Raw genomic sequence first — 18,885 nt, 5'->3', positions numbered from 1 at the left:
TTTTTATTTCAATAATAATAATCTCCAACTCAGTTTTCAAGTGGTTAAAAATTGTACTTGTAATGTCCCTTTCTTTTATCCTTAACAGGTACTTATGTACAACAATGGTATTTGTCTCTAAAATTTTATTTCAGATGGAGGATAAACTTAATACTGCCACTGCCACTTGTTTTCATACAAAAAACAGATGCAATGCTTTAATGTCACTTAATTTTTTTTTTCATTTTCATGAACATTAATTCCTGGAGCCAACAGGATTATAAAATGTCATAAAATTTTCCCTAAGCTTCTAAATGTTTTTTTTCAAAATTCAACTTAAATCTTCACGGAAGAAACGTAATCTCTGTTAAGTTCGTTCTAGGGCCAGGGCATAAAATGAAAGCAATTATCTCCTAACATCTATTCTGACAATGGACAGAAGCATTTTTCTCTGGTCTCCACAACAACAATATATTGGAAGATTTGTTCAATCATTTTAGTATAAAATTTGCAATTCTTTCCCATGTGTTCCTCTGCCTTCAAAAGATTGTAAGGAAAAAAAATCAATAGAATATCTGGCCTTGCTGGAGCCAATGGTCATTTCTATTTAATAGTTATCTTAACTGTTAACACAAGTCATTGAAAATTCTGTTCTGGCCAAATTCCTCTTCAGCATCTACTCATCGAAGTCAATAACAGGGGCTTAAATCTCAACCAAGTGAAATCCCTTGTTAGGAGGACAAACCACAGACTTTCTATTGTCATTGCAGTCTACCGAGACAAACATTTAAAAACAAATTTATTAGACTAACATTAAATAACACTATATTTGCATCCCACAATCAATAGCTTGGACCCTTTGATATATCGGTTCAAAATTGTGGAGATTTAATCAATTTTCAGATAAAAACATCAAAACAAACCATTGCTTAAGAAAAATAAAATGGTTTTCAGTTTTTCTGTAAAAGACACTGTGCGAGACCAGTTTTTTTTAAAAAAAAGTTCAGTCTTTCACACCACTTTTTTTTTTATCATATTTGGGAGACTTTAAATCAATGCAATAAAATCTAACTTGATTTAAACTGACTATTCCTGCAATCAAAATGTTTAAACACAGAATTAACCAAAACCAGAGAAATCACTATAAATTGCCCATGGGAATATAATTTTTGCTTCTTCCAGTCTGAAATTATCGAATGTTTAAAGCTATTTCACTTGAATATCTAAATGACAAGCATCGTTTCAACTGTTTTTAATGGGTTTCAAGTAACCTCAACTGAATTAGAGATCAATAGTAGAATTTGAGATTTTTTTTCTTCTTTTCAATTTAAATAATGCCATCAATGAAAATGTGCATGCATTGATGATAAAAGGTTCTCTTCTTTATTTAAATCAAGAGACCATTCAAGTTCTAATCATTATATAAATGTAATGCGTATACCAACTGCTTCCTTAAAATAGCTGAATATGTATATGAGTAGATAAAACATGCTTGAATATGTAAGAGATGAAAAAGAGGAGCCATAAATTGTATGTATACTAGGTACTAGACTCCCAGCAGAATTCAGGCCTTCGTTAAATATGCACGAAAGCAACTTTCACATTTCCTTCGAGGAATCTTCTTCCTACATTTAATCTAAATAATTCATTAATATTCTCTACCAATTCCAAATAAAAGAAAAGTTTAAAACAAAAAAAACGTATCCTTTCTCTATGATAATCCCCATTTGACTGCATGATCTGCACAATGCGTATTATCTTTTGTACATAACCATTAATTTTCAATTCTGCAGTGAATACCGGTAAAAAATTTAAATGCAACCCATTGAAAAAATGATGATTTCACGTCTTTCATACAAAGTCTATGAAATAAATTAATAAATCTTTAATACTTTAATTTTATTCTCTAGGATCATATTCTCCACAGCAGAAACTGGACATTCTATTTTAAGTCAAGAACAGAACATCGAAGTTTTGTTTTCATTTTCTGTATCATAGCCACTGTAGAGCTAATGCAGTCACTAATGAAGGTAATTGATAACATCTATTGTTATTGTTTTCAAAACATTCTTCAGAAGAAATTAATGTACACCTCTATGGTGGAGTGGTCAGGCTCCGATGTTAAACTTGGCAAATAGAAGAACAATGCAGTCAATTTCTTATCATCATCTGAAAAAACAATATCTACTGAAAATTTGCTAATTTTTGATCAAGTCAAAATTAATCAATTTACGCATGCTACGTTCAATGTTATACAGAAACTTTACAAACTGAATGTCTGTAAACGTTGGGCTCTTAGCAAGAAGCAATAAGTAACTTTTAAAAGGGGGGGGGGGGGCTTTTTTTCCTTCTTTTTTTCTTTGAAAATGATATATACTTATGAATTATAGGATACCACAAATACAGAATCTTCATTTATCACAACAATTTGTCTTGAATATCTACCTTCAGATAAACAAAAGAGAGGAATGTAATTATTTAACCTTTACAAGAATATTTGAAATTTTCTGAACATTGACAAAATGTTAACAATAAAGGAAGAAAAAATTAAACTGACCAATAAAACAATTTTCCAACATTTGAACCAAACCATTCTCAAGTTACTGCACAAAACCAACATTACATTCTAGTTTTAGAATTTTCAATTTGATTAAAATACCATTAATTTAGAAATATGACATCATAAAGTTCTAGCATATTTGTATAAAACTGCCTATCTTCAAGCAGTTTTTCTGCCAAAAAAATATTGAGCGTAGACTTGAAAAAACTTTATATTTTTACCAAAGTTGTATCTATCCAAGACTAATTACTGAAAAAAAATTTCATGTTCAAAACTGCACTCTATGTCTCCAATAAGAAAAAGATCAAGAAAAATGCACATTTTTGTCTCATTTTGATTAGATTGCAAAAACAGCATCATTTCTGACATCATTTACAACCTGTGAGTGCACATAAATTTGAAAAGTGTATTGGAAATATCTCTAATATAATCTCTTCTACAAAATAGAAAAACAATTATACATATCTGAATCACATTCTAAAATGTTGATTTTGAGGGGTTAAAATGACACTAATATCATATATAGTCCTTTATGGGCCATCTAAATGGATTTGACATTTCTTTTGTCAGTGACCTTGAATTTGCCAAAATGACTTGGTTCTAGATTATGACATAGCCTCAGCTCATGTGTAATCTTTGTCTGAAATATCAACTTCCAATATTTACTTATTACATGGTTATGAACTGGATACAAATTTTATACTTTTTCTGCCAGTGACCTTCAACTTGTTCAGATTGACCTTGAGTCAAGGTCATGACACACCCTCATGGCTTAGGTAACATTTGTGTGAAGTAGAAACTTTCAAATTGAATGATTTTTCAGTTAGAAAGTTATGTACCGGACATATTTTTGGCCAGTGACCTAGAATTTGCAAAAATGACCTTGGGTCCAGATCATAACACACTCAATCTTTATGTCAAATATCAACCTCCAATTTATCTATATTAGAGATAGGGACCTGACAAGAATAATAAACTTAATCTACCAGTGACCATTTTTTGTTGGAATGACCATGGATTAAGGTCACCACACACCCTCAGGTCATAAGCAACCTTATTATTAGGTATGAGCACACAATGTTTCTCTATTTTAAGATATAATCAGAACAGGAATAATTCATTTTTCTGAATGTGACCTTGAAATAATTGACCTTGGAACAAGGTCATGACATAACTGGTCATAAGCAATCTTTGTATGAGGTATGAACTTACAATATTTCTCCATTACAAAGTTATAGACTGGACACTACTTTTACACTTTTTCAGCCAGTGACCTTGAACTTGTCAGAATGACCCTGGGTCAAGATCACAACACATTCGAAGGTCATATGCAATCTTTGTTTCATGTATGAGCTTCCAAGGTTTCTCAATTAAATTGTTATAGCCTGGACATGATTTGCACTGACAGACAGCTAGACAGACTGATGGAGTAACAGACAGACAGACAGACTGATGGATAGACAGATAAAATATACTGGGCAGAAAAATCATAACTGATAACTTAATAAATAAACCCCTCAAATCAATAATGTATACATTCAAGTCCAACTGGAAAAGCATTATAAAGCCATTACATGTGAAAGATTGTGGGGTGTTTAAGTTCAAAAAATGCCTCACGTCCATAGAACCTCCCTTAAACAGAAGTCCTAAAGCACTTTTAAACAGGACTTGGCATTACAACCCATTAGTGAATTGAATTACTGGACAGGAAAAGTGTCCTAACTTTTAACACAGATAGGTATCCCTCTCCTAGTTATTGAATTTCATACAAATAAAGTCCATCGTAAAAGTGGAAGAAAAAATAATTATCTTCCTAAAACTCGATGAAGTTCAATTAAGACTACATTGTCTCTGTGCCGCCTGGCAAGTTTCTTTCGGAAGTTTGTAATATAACACATACCATAAAAAGTTGAATTTTACTTTAATATGCCCAAGAAGCAATGAACATGTACTATAAAATGTCAATTAGTGATAAACTTTAAAATTCCTTAGGGAAATTTGACCATCTAGGTGTATGCAATAAAAGTTTCATGTTGTTATCAAGGTCCCCCGAGTACCCCATCATCAATACATCTATGTAGAAAAAATCCATAATAATTCTGTATTTAATGAGTTCATAGCACATATGTGATTGAAATGAAAAATTTATGGTGATGGACCATCTTTGAAGTGAAAAACAAATATTAATCCCTTTGAATCTCCCAATTTAATTAGTAGATCGACTGCATGTAATGTTTGATTCGTACTTTTTTATGTTGTGAATTAACGCTTTATTCATACCCTTATAGACTAATACATCAGTTTTATCCTGCTTCTAAGTGTAATGAACTTGCTGCTCTTCTTCAGGGGGAAAAAAGACAAAGTTGTGTCTGTCTCCATGAATCCAACCTTAGGAGACTTGGTTTTGACAAATCTTGAATTCCTACGTCATAAGTAAGTAAATACACAGTCATTAAAAAGCAAATCTAAGGTTGTTTTCATTTGATTTTGCAAAAGGGAGTATTTGGGGAGGAACTGACTCCAACACAAATTCAAACCAACCCTCCATAATGAATGTCTTTCAGAAACTTTGTACTTTTTAATCAAAAGAATTGAAAAAAAATGTCAGTGCAAAAGTTTGTTTTATCCAAAATGCAAAGACAATTCTTCCAGAGGTGATAAAAGTAGCACACATGTTGAAGTGGCAGTAACTAATGAAGTCTTTCTCCAAGTTTTCTCTATCTTCATCATATTTTATCATTATCAACATCATCATCAGATAAATATATTGCAAGAACTCAAAATATTTCTCTGACAAAAAGCTTTCAATTTAGATAGTTATCATTTCTCAACTCTTCCTGCTTATGTAAGTGTAGTACATCAATATAGGAAAAACATCACCATTCTGTATGAAATAGTGACATAATACATTTATAATTCTTATTAAGCAGTGAGTAGATTTAAATGTAGTATGGACATTCCGAAATCAACGAATGACAGCAGTTGAATATATGCATTTCATGACCAATCCTATCAAATAATTTGAAAAAGAAGAAAATAAATATTTTATAAAAATATTCCAGGGTATATTCTAACCAAGAATTATTATGCTATCTCAGTGTTATTCTTGTCATGGTCCTGTGCATGCAATATTCATTGAAGTTTCTGAACAACATTTTGTTTTCCTTTACTAAAATTCCAACTTCTGAAATGTTAAAGCATTGAAAAATATTGAGAAACAAATTTTTATATCATTTGAGGATTTAAAGAAAAACAAGAAATCTGTGTTTCTTTATTTCTCTGTTACTTAATGCAAAACGGTAAAATCTTGAATTTCTTTTTCTGTAAATTTAAGTCAATCCATCTATTTCCTTTGTCATTTGTTAAGTATGTAATGCAACATAACTGTTTTCATGAGATCATTAATGTCCTTGAAAATTCTTAGTAATAAGAAAACAAATATTCTGAATTCTCCGAGCATATATATTAAACATATTTGGTTCGGAGTCAAAACACTTCAGTTGTTGTCAAGAAAGTAGAAGTGACAGAATGACTAATATTTATTATGCAAAATTCCAAAGACAAGACGTAAAAAAAATCCAAAAATAAAATTTGATAGCTTTAATGTCTTTTAAGTTGTCACATTCAATAATTGGCAAAATCATACACCACCTTCAAAAGTTTAAAAAAAAAAAAAAAATCTATACCGATTTTTTTATCTATTCATCATAATTGCATACAATGTGATGACAAGTTGAGAGGAAAGGTTATTTTTAGAATCTACACAGTCACTCATTGTAAAACTTTGTATCTACAGAAGAGAAAATGCCATTTGTTTTCACATCTGTAAATTCTTAAGCCGTCACAATGATCTGTAAGTCAGATCTGAAAAATATCAACTAGAACTTTCATAGTTCTACATCTGAGCAGTTTAGCGATCCAAGTTGGATGATAAGCGCGAAGACTTAGCAGAAAACAGGGACGATGCCTTCTTTAACGTCCGACTCATTTTAAAAAGAAGCAATGATAAATGTAAGATTATTCTTCAGCATCTTTTGACTTTAATAAACAACACAAAAGAAATTTGCCAAGATGCCATATTCATTTATTATAAAAACCCCTGGAACTGCTCCAAGCTTCTGATGATACTTCCCTTACTACTTGTTTAGATTAGCAGACATTTTACATATCCAATAAAAGGTTCAGTAGAAAGTTTCTGATCAATTTCATATTAAGACTTCATTGCTTCAACTTCACAAAATTGACATAAAACCTCTCTGTGCATTCTTCTTGTCCTTAGACATGATTTGAAAAACATGGTGTCTTCAAGCTCAGCATTTTTGGGGGTTTCTTTCTCCATTTACATAATTTAACTTCCAAGATGAAAGGATAATCTTAACAACAATGGCGTGCTCGTATTCAAGAGAACATGTCAATGAGGAAGTATAATTATTCCAAAAAATATGTAACACCCTTCACACGTACTACCTATACAAAAAAAAAATCAGAATTTGCCATAATAACAGCTTCCAATACTTCTACAGCCATTTTAATCCTTAAGGATTCTTATATTGTGGAAGAAATTAAGTATTGTGCCTGTGAAGATGTCAGAACATGCCGATCTTGTATGACACATTCCCCCAACGTTTGCTTCTTTTGACACATATTTCTCAAATTTGATCGTAAAAAATGAATGAAACAAAGGACATAAATCCTTTTTTTTAACCTTTAACACAGTTATATCACCTTGACAGACAAGTTTTAACTTTGCCATCTGTTGTACTTGGGTGTCTTCTTATGGGCTACTCAAAGAAATCAGTGCTATATCTACACTTAGGAAATCAACTAAAATAATTGTATTTATAAGCATTACTATGAAATTGAATATAAGCAAGAGAAAAATTTCAACAGCTCCAATACAGCATATTTAGTGTTTTCTTCTCAAGATTACTTCATGCGGATCAAGAAGAACTTGGTATAACTATCCAATCAATAACAGATATTGACAGGTTATGTAATGATGACATGAAATGGACAATATCATGTCAGAATGCTTACATAATTTGCAGGCAGTGGTACACTATCAGTTTTATATTCATATTATAGGTCAATTGGGGTTGAAAAGGTTAAAAGGAACAATTTACAACTTCAACTTTTTGTCTAATAATGAGGTTTATCTAGGACCTTCACAAAACTGATGGTTGATTTAAAATAATTTTACAGACACAATCTCAAATCATTTATTCCATAGTTTGGAACCAAAAACCTTATATTACTTAAGTTTAATTTGTGCTTCACACAAATTTGCATGTTAAAAAGACAAATGATCTATTTAACACACCATAAATTTCCCTGACAATACATAATCCAATGAGATGTCCTTGAATACCAGAAAGATTCTTTGAAATGGCTGTATCAAAGAGGTAACTTAAGTACACAGTCTATCTTAAATATCCCAATATATCATATACAATAAAGGTTTGATAAATGTCAAGAACATAAATTTTCACATCAGCTTAATTTACGAGTTGATTTATTTTTAAAAAATTTTCAGCAATAGATTGGAAATACATCGTACATCACGAATTTCAAAATGCCCCAAGGTCGGTTACAGAATAATTTTTTTATTTCACTATCATGTGTTTATATTAATATAATACAAGTATATATATATAATAAGCAACATTTTTGCACCAAAAAATTGGTAATAAAAAAAATCAAAACTCAAATGATACTTTCAAGGACTGATGGTCTGTAGATGATATGTGTCATGACTCAGCAAGTAAAGATTATTTTTGTCCCTATATTCTTCTAGCAATGTAACACCTTGCTTTCCAACAAATAACACAAATCCAGTTTGATTGTTCATCATTTTATTCTAATTCTTAACATTATAAGTAATTGATTAAATGTCTCTCAAAACACCTTGCACTATTGTATAACGAGAGGCCCATGGGTCACAGCACTCACCTGAGTAACTTGAGTCCTGTTGTTCTTCTTCAGATTTTAAAAAGATTTTTATATACCCACGAAAAAGTGTGACCCCATATTTTGGCCCCACTTTAACTCTAATGGTCTTTGAATCCACACAACATGGGGATGCTTCAATATCAATATGACTAACATGACCTTAAGGTTATAAAGTAGAAAATTCTTTTCCTGTATACATACATTATGTAAAATGTGATCCCTATTTTACCCAACTTTAATCAAGGGTTCATAATTCAAAAGAAATGAATCAACACAACTTGGTCTTTTAGAATTTTTCTCTTATAGAGTCCCATGTAAAACTTTGATCCCCACCCTACCCCTGGAGGCCTTGATTTGACCAGTTTAGAATCTACTTTATATTTGAAAGCTTTCACAAAAGTTTCAACTTTTCAGGTCCAGTAATTCTTGAAAAAAAGATTTTTTTTAATCCTATTAAACATTGACCCCTATAACTGTGGCTCCATCCTTCCCCTCGGGGTAATAATATGAACAATTTAGAATCTACACCACCTCAAGAAGCTTTCACATAAGTTTTATCTCTTCTGGCCCAGTGGTTCTGGAGAAGAAGAATTTTGAAATTTTTATGCCCCCGGATCGAAAGATCCCGGGGGTATATTGTTTTTGTCCTGTCTGTCTGTCTGTCAGTTGTCAACTTTAACCTAGCCCATAACTATTGCGCTGTCAAGGGTAAGGCTTTAATATTTGACATGAGTGTTCATTATGACCTTTCCATTGGTACAGAAATTTTTTATCATGTGACCTCAACTGTGACCTTTGACCTACATTTGAAAAACTTTAACATTGGCCATAACTATTGCACTGTAGTCTACGTTCCACTCCAGAATTGTGTTACCATCGGGGGCATAGTGTTTCACAAACACATCTTGTTTTTCAATATATTCTCATGTACAATTTCCTCCTATTGTGGCCCCACCTATTCCACAGGGGCCATGATTTGAACAATCTAGAATTTACACTGGGGCCTTATGTGCCAGCGGGCACAAAGAGGATAGGTGTGAGGTGAGAATTTACACTATAATGTCTTGGAGCTTTCATATAAGTTTCATCATTTGAAAACAGGACTGAAAATAACCCGGAGAGTCATCATAGTAACTTCTGATTACATCACAACTAAAAATGACTGAAGACTTTGTTCATATATATGTGGTCACATTGTTCTTGAATAACTATAATCCTCATTGTTGAACCTGAACTTTAATACAAGTGGTTGCAAAATGTACAACTACTTTTAAATGGCACTTGCATCTCTACAGGTTTGGCTTGCAATTCAGTTCACATAGGTCAAATCAGGAAGGGAATAGAAAACAATGACAGTGCCACAGTTGAATATATCATCTGTTTTATAAAAAAAAAAAGGATCCTAAAACTTTTTCAAGCTGTAAAAAAAAAAACTGGTAGCAAGAGAGTTTGGCACAAACTATATATTTCTTTTAAGTTTCTGAAGGACTTTAAAAAATTCCTTTCATGATTGTATGCTTTGGTTTGGTTTGGACATATCATATTTTCATTAAATTTTACAAATGAGATTTGGCAAAAGTTCTAAACTTTTATGTCCTTTCCCCACATGTGAAATATATTAAACATTTTTTTTCATGATCGTATGATTCATATTGCCTTAGTAATTTTGTAAAACTGAAGAAAAGGGAAAAAAAAAAAAATCCAACAAAACCCTATAATTTCACAACTACCAGTACTAGTTTCAGATAAACAGTGTGCAATTCATGTAGTATAATTATATACATAATTCAAGCATTGATGTTTTTCTGTTTCCCCAATGAAAATGTCATTTTCAGAATGCGAATAATGCTTGGTTTGAGTGTAAGTTTTATCTACAAACTAGCAAAACAGAAGTTGTGAAGAATAAATCCACAGATCTATTCTCCCTATTGTCAGCTTTTCTGGCACAAAATTAGTGGAAACAGTGTTGTTTCCACTTAATATTAGAGAGTGTCTTTTACTTAGCATGATCAAGACGTCAAATTAGAAGTATTTACGTTAATTACTTGTAATTCTTTTTAAACTCAGACCAGAAAATTGCACCTAAAAACTTGCATTGATGGTACATATTTTGTAAGTAATTCGTGACAAATTAAAAGCATGCGTCCCGGATTACTTAATTTGTTCCTACCGTCTGTCTCCAAAAACTGATGCTGCAAAGAGTATGGCTTAAGTCGTCAAAAAACCACACTGAAACTGCCCTATTGTAGTTAGTGTAAAATTATCACCAGAGCCTTGGATCACCACAAGAGATTAATGTAAAATATGACTCCATAGTCCATGATTCAGAATGAACATTTATTTAGGCCAATTAATTTCCCATTTCAAATGTTAGCTGCCATATATGTCTTTAAAAAGTATTTAAGCAAGCGATGTAATATTTGATTTCAACCTAATGACCAAAAATTGCTGCCTATTAAAATGTTTTATTACAAAAATATCGTTTTTGAAAATGTCAATGATTTAACAACTTCAAAACTGCAAATTCAGCCTACTTATAATTGGCCATGATAAAGAAATATCCCTCATAAAAAATATTACCGTATTGTTTTTTTTTCCTGCAAAATTAAGTATTTCACTTAACACACAAAGTTATAATCACTTACTTAAAGGAAAAGTGAAAACATGAATCTGTCCTCAGGCCATGATTCAGAAATCAGATTCAGTGAGGAACCTCTGAAACAGTACAATATAAACTCATTTAATTCTAACTCTAAGTGTTTCATTTTGAAAAGGTTTGGTGGTGCAGGGAAAAAATACAAGTAATACTGAAAGTACTGAAAGTTATCTTAACATTTCTATATGAAAATGACTTTAACTAATAAGCTTTAGTTAAAGATTACTTTTCTCTGTTTTTACATTATAAATTTGATGTTAAAAACTTTATACCATTCAGATTTTTGAGAGCTAAATTTCTTCTTATTACCTAAAATGGCAGGTGACAATGTTATATCCTGAAATGTCCTTCTTGTATGGATCAATGCACTTGTGGGAGTCTGTACACTAAAATGTAATAATGAATCAAGTGAAAAGCAAATCAATTATAAATATGTTTTTCAGATAGATATATATATATATATATATATATATATATATATATATATATATATATATATATATATATATATATATATATATATATATATATATATATATATATACACACACACACACACACACACACACTGTGGTAATTGTAGAATATTTTTTATTGAAATTAACCAAACATTACATATTAATATTAATATCAGATAAGTATACCAATTTAAAGGGTCAAAGGTCATCATCCTTGGTGCAAAAATATTAGGGTATCACCTTGCAAATTAATATAATGACAGTGATTTATATGTATGATATGTAATAGTTATTGCATAAACCTAAAGGGATATAGATGAACTGGAATACATACATGTATTGAAAACATGCTTTTGGATCAAAATAGAAGTTTTTTTCTTCAGAAAAATAAATTATTCATAAATAAACCCATTTAAAACATCCTCTAATCATGTTTATTAAACAAGAAAAGATTATTAACAGATGGGAGGAAGACATAAAAACAGAAAGGGCAATGTTTTTTCAACTAGATTATACAAGTCCACATGAAAGCCCAGCTATGGGCTACACTTGTAAAGGAGAATCAAGAAATAGGAGACTAAAAGTAGCAGAAAAATCAAGGTCAAATCACAAATTAAGGCAAGCTTTACCTCCTAGCAAGATGAACCTGTGTTATAAGTTATGTCATGCCCTACCAGGGATTTTTTTAGGGTCTCTCCGGGGCCGAAATTCGGCCCCATTCCCAATGCTGAAAAGTGCATGTTTTTCCCAAAATCATACCTAAAAATTCCCAATATCAAAAAAAAGTATTAAGTTGTGAATTATTAAAATAAAACAATGACAGAAAGGTGTTTATGTTCTCTATGTGCGACGTACGAGCCATCCGAGGACCTCCGAGAAGTTATTCGGAATACTATGGATGTTTGCATACATAATTTTTAAAGCGGGATCGATGTTTCAAAATTAAAGTCGGGATCGTTATCTAAAAAATAAACGTTCGTCATGTCAGTCTCTCCAGTTTGCCTAGGACGGTAATTTTCAGGCTGAGTTGAATCGCTCTTATTCTTATAAATTGGTCAAACAATACCGATTAACCACTCATTTGGAACAAACCCACTATCAAATGTTATTTTAAAGAACTTCTTACATAAAGGTAAAAAAGATGACAACGTATAAATATGTTCATTTACAATGTTATCATACCCTGCGGCTTTGCCATTTTTAAGCTTCTGAACTTCAACAGCCGCTATTATTTCATATCACTAAAGCTGGTTTAAGCCAGCTTCATACTATAAAAAATAAGAAGAATGATTAAATATTTGACTTTTGTTTTTTCCTATTTATTTGTATGAAGATATTTTTCCCAATTTCAACCAAATATCGCTATTTTTCCTAATCTTGATGGCCCCGGCCCCTGGAATCAAGGGGTAAAAAAATCCCTGCCTACTCATTGATTAGGAATTAAAAGAAAGTCAACTAAAATAGTTAGAATAACTAGAATAGATAAGGTCAGCACAGTTGAGATGCTCCCTACAAGATAACTCTCTTTGTAGGAGGTAATTCAACGTAATCATTTAGGGTATTGAAAAAAACACAGAAAAGAAAATGTCAGATGAAGGTCAAAAGAGAAGACAAAAGTAATACATGTATATAGGTAATATAAATTGTTCCAATGAGATGTTCATGTATATGTGTGAATGAAGATTGTTCCACATATTCATTCAAACGAGATAAATAAATGAATTCAAGAAAAATTGAGGTCAAGGTCACATGAAAGGTCAAGGTGATTACATCTACAGAAAGTTGAAATGGCTTCCCAATATGTAAGTGTGTTGAAAGTTGAATGAAGATATTCCAAATAACTTTGCTTAATGAGAATTTTGAGACTACGATTGTCAATATGACAGATGGACTGTACTACCCATGGGCTGTAACAGTCACCCGAGTAGCATTAGTTTTCTCAGGCACTGACCAACTCAGTCCCACCTGAAACTGGAACTGTGATCCCTATGTGATATTAATTTTACAACCCTGGACCCTTAACTTTAATCATCACATTTCATAAGCTAAAGTCTCATACTATAAAAAGTAAAGAAGATTTTCTCAAATTTAATGCATTTTAAATATTTGTGAGATCAACATGTTAACAATTTTGCAACAGTGCTAACTGCTCATTGCATGTATAATTTACTTGAAATCTTGGAGTACAGAAAAAGAAAGGACATGAATTTCACAATTTTGCTACTGTTCATTAAAGTCATGTAAACAGTTTGCCTGCTAAATGTCAATAAGTAAGAGGATTCCCTTTATGACCATCGTAGCCCCTCCCTGGGGCCTGCTTTGTGTTTACCCAAGGGACATAATTTCCTTATTCTAGTAGAGGATTAGCTGCTTATTATAGTCATGCAAGCAGTGTGCCTGCTAATCCATAGTTTAAAAAAAAACTTTCAGAAAGTAAAATAAATTTTGATGGATTTTGCTGAACCCTTTCAGCTAAAGACTGGGGGGGAGGAGGGAGACTAAGGCAGGGACCCATGAGATTCAGTTTTGTTCTCTTCATCAAGCTACAATTAGTTGAAATTGGCTCAGCCATTTTAAAGAAGAAGCTGAAATATTCGGCATTAAAAAAGGGAACAACATGCTATATATCCTGATTACATTATATGAGAAGGCATGGATAAAAAAAAACCTTTTTTACTAAAATTTTCTGAAGTGGTACAAAGCTTAGAGTTACTAAAAAAATCAATTAATTAAATTCTAAAACAATTCCCCAAACTGTTTTGCACTCAAATTAATTGTGTCTTCTGACAGTCCAAATATGCATCGTGTTTCATCAAATAAATTAATGCATTTGACTTTTTTTATCCACTAGGATCACAAGCTCCTGTCAATGGGGGCTGCTGTACATTTGGATATCAAAGTAAGTTTGGGGGTTGATTAAAATCAAACATCATTGAAAAAATTATCCTCATCACCAATAAAAAAGTCACTCTTTTTGCAAAACATTCAAACACATTTTAATAAACAGATTCCTTCATAAAATAGATACTTGTATTATAAATTAGACCAAATTGTTGTTTATTTAATAAAAAATAGTGTATGTGCCCTATAGTTAAAGATCATCCATTATATATTGAATAGACTATAACTGGTATGTCTTCACCATCACTCCCACTTGATCATCTTCATCATTACCTGATATATTCTACAGTACTAATTGTGACTATACATTACTTCCTGTGTATTCACAATTTTAAAACAAATTACTCAATAACACAGAAATTGAGATGTAAACAGAACAACACATTCATTTTGGCAGTTTGACTTGCTCATATTTTCAAAAAAAAAATTTTTGCTGACTAAAAAATAAACATTTTTGCCAGATTTCAAAAACCAATAAATCATTACATGTATGTATCTCTAATTTATCTTATTTTGAAATGATGGATAATTAATATTAATATTTCAAATTCCCCCTGGGGTATACTGAAACATTTACTGGTTTCAAGAGGTCGATTTAAAATCATACAGTTCTTTTTTTTCCAGTTTTATACCCTTGGACGTGAAACATACATTAAAGATTGATTTATATTTTTATTGTTCTTGCTTACTGAAATTTATTGAATTAATATATATATATATATATATATATATATATATATATATATATATATATATATATATATATATATATACATGTATATGCAAGTGCTTTCAAAACCATTTCCAAGTGACTAATGAAATACATTAATTTACTCCTATTTTCCCTTAATTGTGTCATATATAAATAAAACAAAAATGAAAAACAAGTCCAGTTCCATGCCCAAGGACTTTATGTTTGGACAGCAGAGGTCAATCATTTTGACAATTTTCTGCACTTAGTGGACAAGGCAAATTCAAGGGACAACCTTTTCTACAATAAAAATGACATAAATAGCCTAGAACAAGATTGGACATCTTCATTTATGAAACTGTCCATGCAAATGTTTGACTTGTATTTGAGGTTATGTACAAGTGTTAAGGAGAATATTACAAAGAAATGGTCAGCATGTTGACTATATATGCCTAGGTCATAGCAGACTTATTGTCTTTTTTGTTTTCATTTTTTCTCTCTTTCTTTCCCCCCAAATTAAGCAAAACACTTAACATCAAATTTACAAAATGTTAACTCCCAAAGGTATATATATATGTGCATCTATTTTGAACAAATTTTATTGAATAATCAAATGGATTGAAAGCAAGTTCATTTAACTTACTACTTCCTCTAATATTTAATATTACAACAGTTAATATGCAAATTAAATCATAGAAATGCAGTATGCATTTTATTTATGAAAGTTCATAGCAATTATTTAAACTTATTATTATCATCCTTCTGTACATTCATTAAGCAAGTTATACTGGACCGGGGGGGGGGGGGGGGGGGTTATAAATGCTACTATACAAATTTGCAAAGGTGTCTGCAAGGTTGCATGGTAAAAAGAAACTAAAGGTCAAACTGCTGAAAGAAAAAAAAATTGTTTCTGTGGCTGAACAGCAATATGATACCAAAGATATAATCACATTCTCTAAATCTTGCCGCTACCTGAATAAGTTAATTACTCAATAATCAATAGAATTAACTAGTAAAAAATAATGGCACTGATTTAATTTACAAGTTTTTCTTGAGAAAAAAAAATCAATAGCCATAATTTATTGGAAATTCTATTTAGATCTTCTAAACAGACTCTTTATTCATCTGGTTAAAAATACAATGGCTTGATTCACACAAGCCTTACTTAAGATTATAATTTCAGTCCATGATCAAGATACTAAATGTATATATATGTACAATGTCTTATCATATTTGATTTAAAAACATCTGTTTAAAATCCCATATCCTCTTTGATGTAAATCTATTTGTTCAGATAAAGTTACTAATCAAATTAAAACATACTTAAGTTTACATTTGGCCTCAGGGATTAAAATGTTTGCTTTCACAGTTCAGAACTAAGAAGGAAAAAGGATGTTTATAAGTAAGTTGACTTTACAATTCTTTCACACAACACTTATCTATTTACTTATAAAGACCCTTCCTTTTTGAAGACTTGAATGTGTTAATCTTTACAGCAGTGGAAAATTGAGTACATATGCTCTGAAGCTACAGATAACTTTGGAGTTAACTACCACTTCTTATACAAGACAACGTGGAACAATTTTTTAACCCCATCTTTTTAAATATCATTATTATACATCATTAACACCTTGATTCTACTATTTCTTACTTTCATTCAACAATTCCAACAGAAGAAATAAAAATGACATTACTGCAAAACATATTTTTCTGGGGTTTTTTCATTAGTTACTACCTTAAATGGTCATTTGTTAATGTATGGCTTTGTCAGTAACATTTTTTACAACATGCTTTGGTTCCTATAGTTGTTAAAACTAATTAAAAGCTGGAAAATTTTTAAATTGATGATTATGATGATAATGATGATGAAAATGATGATTACAAAAAAGCTTGCTGTGTATACAGAAAATTAGATACAAGGATACATATTTTCGGAAACTAGGGACACTCATTGTTTCTAGAGATCTATACTAATTTAAAAGAAAAGTAAATCATTTTCACATTGCTTGTCACTTAATTACTGTAGATTCCTAAATATAGGTGAGGAATTAATTATCGCGTAAATACGCGAGACGCACCACTCGCGAAATAAAATTACTCACTTTTATTTTTATTGGGCTGAAATCCATGTAAAATCTCTTGATCAATCGGCCACTCACAAATTATTGTTCTCGCGATTTGGCAGCAAAGAGCCATTTCGCGATATTAAGTACTCGCATAAATAAGGAATCTACAGTACTAGCTCAAATCAGAAAGATTTTTTTTTTTAACAATTTCAAGTTTCAAGTTTTTTGAGAAAACTTGAAACCAGATAATGATCCAGTTTCTATTAAAATTATGAAATATTTTAATCGAATTGATGACACATTTGAAAATGCTTATAGGTATTAGGTGGAAGGTGAGATATACCTCCTGTAATGACATTCATTATGGTAATTTTCATGGAAAGGGGGGTGGGTGGGTTGTCCTTTTTGGATTTTAACACAAATACATGTTTTGGAAAAAAAAAATATTTAAACAAAATAAATATCATGGCATTGCATATACTGGTTTATGCAAAATAAATAAATAAATACAAAAGGGATTTAAGTAAAGGAAAACTTACTAAGTCTGCATGATGTTTATTATTTTGCATTGGAATCATTTTGAATGCATATATCATCTGTTAGATAATATTCACATTTGAATGTCTACCCCCCTCCCCCAACCTAGACCCCCTGCCACTCCCATCCCCCTACCTAATAATAGATATGTTTGAAAAATACATTATTCCTCTCCACTTAAGAAGAAATAGACTCTGACCAATGGTCAATATTCATTGATTGATTATGTGTCCACTTAACTTGATATATACATGTATGCAAATTCAGATTAACTGCATAACAGTGTTGGTTTTCTGTTTTAATAAAATGTCTTATCATTTGAAAAGTATTGCTTTTTTAAGAAATAAAAGTGTGTCTGCATCTAGTTATTTTTATAAACAATAATGCACTTCAATATTTAGAAGTCATTTATTTTTCAGCTTTCTTTTTTTTCTTTTTTTTTTTTTTGAAGGCTACTTAAATTGCTCCACTTTTTTTTCAATTGCTGTTTTGTTTACTTCTAAAAAAAAAAAATCAAAACATTCATTGAAAAAGATTTTCTGGAATCCGCCCATATAATGTCACAAAAGTGTGTTCCCAGTCAGCTACTTTTGTTATTCATCAACGGAAAAAATGGACCAGACTGTATTCTTAAATTTCATAATTTAACAAGAACCCATAAACTTTATTATCTAATCAATACCCAAACCATCTCTGAAACTCTAATTTTGTTCAAATACTTGAGTGTCAAACGAGCTCGTTTCCATGGTAATAAAATGACTTATTTTGGAAATCGTCAGCAGTAGCATCTGTTTATGATTTGAAGTTTTATTTAAATGTTGTATTAAGAAGCCCAGCCCCCTTTAGTTCAGACTGGTAGGCGTGAGTTTCGTGTTCATGACATGTGTCAAGCCCCCTGTGAATTGATTTTTCTGGACGAAAACAATAGCCAGTGTAAATTGTAAACATACGGCCCCGTGAATTCCAAGCGATTAAATTCGCATGTCAATTTTAATTTACGAATATACGATACTGAAACACACTGATGATTTCAATCACTGTTAAACTGGGGCAGCGTGAATAAACACACAGTTTATCTGTTGGATACT

At 31.2% G+C, this 18,885-nt stretch overlaps 1 protein-coding gene across 3 annotated transcripts in view; it reads right to left on the bottom strand.

The window, feature by feature from the left end:
- LOC133200175 (caspase activity and apoptosis inhibitor 1-like) overlaps nt 1–18,885 on the bottom strand; it is a 327,434-nt gene that overhangs the window by 56,676 nt on the left and 251,873 nt on the right. The window contains exons 2-3 of one of the 3 annotated variants that reach the window (XM_061335950.1): nt 11,454–11,530; nt 11,134–11,203 (exon numbers count right to left, since the gene is read on the bottom strand). The exons of the other annotated variants lie outside the window; for them this stretch is intronic. The gene's annotated coding sequence lies outside the window, so the exon portion shown is untranslated. The remainder of the gene's footprint in view (nt 1–11,133; nt 11,204–11,453; nt 11,531–18,885) is intronic. 3 annotated transcript variants of the gene reach the window in all.

The sequence above is a fragment of the Saccostrea echinata genome, unplaced genomic scaffold (assembly GCF_033153115.1).
Source record: "Saccostrea echinata isolate AGI-Se365-2 ecotype Australia unplaced genomic scaffold, CSIRO_AGI_Sech_v1 ptg000037l, whole genome shotgun sequence".
Taxonomy (NCBI): domain Eukaryota; kingdom Metazoa; phylum Mollusca; class Bivalvia; order Ostreida; family Ostreidae; genus Saccostrea; species Saccostrea echinata.
The sequence above is the reverse complement of the archived record's forward strand: the minus strand, read 5'-3'. Positions and strand labels throughout refer to the sequence as shown.